This window comes from Nannochloropsis gaditana (genome assembly GCF_000240725.1).
Source record: "Nannochloropsis gaditana CCMP526 unplaced genomic scaffold scaffold782, whole genome shotgun sequence".
Taxonomy (NCBI): domain Eukaryota; class Eustigmatophyceae; order Eustigmatales; family Monodopsidaceae; genus Microchloropsis; species Microchloropsis gaditana.
In genome coordinates, this window is record NW_005803171.1 from 1,701 (window position 1) to 3,442 (window position 1,742).

Consider the following 1,742-nt stretch of genomic DNA (forward strand, 5'->3'; position numbering starts at 1 on the left):
CGCGGTCTCGGCCTCTTCCTTCTCTTTTTCCAGCCGAGATGCTTCTGCCGCCGCTTGGAGACGCTCCAACCGTCGACGTCGCACCTCGTCTGGGTCTATGGGGTTCTCGCCTCCCCCTCCAGCCTCGAGCCCCCCCCCGGACCCTTCCACCTTTTTCTCCTCAGCGCCGGTTTCCGGCGTCCGCCGCCCCAAAGATAGCCAGGAAGACATTACCAGCTTACTGACACCTGTGGACGTGGTGGGGGCAGTGATGGAAACGTACAGTCGGAGAATTCAGTACATTGATGCATGGAGGAACGTGACCTACGTCCTCTGTACGAACAGAACTAAGCTACCCAAAGCTTGAGCCTCGATAACGCAGGACAACAACATCATAACCGGAACTCAGTTTCCCGAGGGTGATAAGAAACACGACTATTGCTGCCTTACGTGGTAGCTAGTGAATTGCCTGGGGCTTCCTGGGAAGACATCGGCAAAGGTCAGAGCCTTTGGGGATAAATATCGCTAGGTACTGCCCGCTCGAGTCGAGCGATTTTTTTTTTCTTCTTCCTTTATGGCGTCCACTCATAAAACATGCAACCCTACGATGGCGGTCCTAACCACCGAAGGCTCCGTGGTCATGTGTGCGGTCTGTACCTGACTGTGCAAGACATAACCAGAGTCCGGGACTCTTAAGTGTATCGCAAGCTCCGTTCGAGCGAATTTTTTCTTTCTTTCCTCTTGGCCAGGCCCCACAAAAATAACATACACCAAATCTTCGTCCTTTCCATTCCCCGAGCACGTGTGCACCCGCGAAAAGCGTGGCGGATCACTACCTTGAAACCTTTCAGCTTGGTGCACGCCTCGCTTCTCCATTGTTGGTGTCGTTTTCATCGGTTTTTCCGGTGATGTGCTATGCAGCACTTCTCCTCCTTAGGTCAATCCCCGGTCACATAAAATGTGTCCACAAATGCCTGTACATGGCAAGGCACGACCACAAATTTGTATGTCTGTGCAAAAAGACGTTTTGCATGCGCATGTACGATTCTGATGTCCATTGTCTCGTCATTTTCCCCGGCAGGTGCTAAGGCTTGCAGCAGCGTGGTCGGACGTCTGTGCCTTTTTGCACTCTATCCGTTCGGAGCGATATAGGTCAAGAAAGCCGTCACAATCGACAGAAATATGGAGGGCGACACATCAGGAGGTCTTTTGAGGCAGTCCACCGCTGTGGTACGGCCTCCGCGGCGGAAAACTCTCTCCCCAAGTAAAGCCTTGGGCTTCCTGGTCGCCTCGGTGCAAGAAGAAGAAGGGCTTAACTCGTGCCTCCAGGACGGCGAGCACATAGTATCGCAAGATCAGCACGAGGGCGTGGAGAACCAGCACTCGACCCGGGCGCTCCCACAGCAGCGTCGGAACGGTCCTTTTCAAGGCTTGACGATGCCCAAGGGGGGCCAGGGCCCGGGGGAAGGAAAGCTTGGCGGCTCCCGCGCTTGGGTACCCGACACCCCCCGCGAGACGCCTCACGCCACCAAAAGCACGGCTCCCTCGTCCACGGACGAGGCAAGAGGCAGCGTCTTGTACGCCCCGGTTTTCATGACTCGGGCGCGCACGGGCGTGAGGGAAGGAGGGGAGTTGAGGGTTACACAGGGAGATACCTTCTGGTGGTGCCCGGCCGCCTCCTCCTCCTCCTCCTCCTCCTCCTCCTCCTCCTCCTCCTTCTCGTCGTCGCTGACAAGCACGCCGGGTGGCATCCGGGACATTAC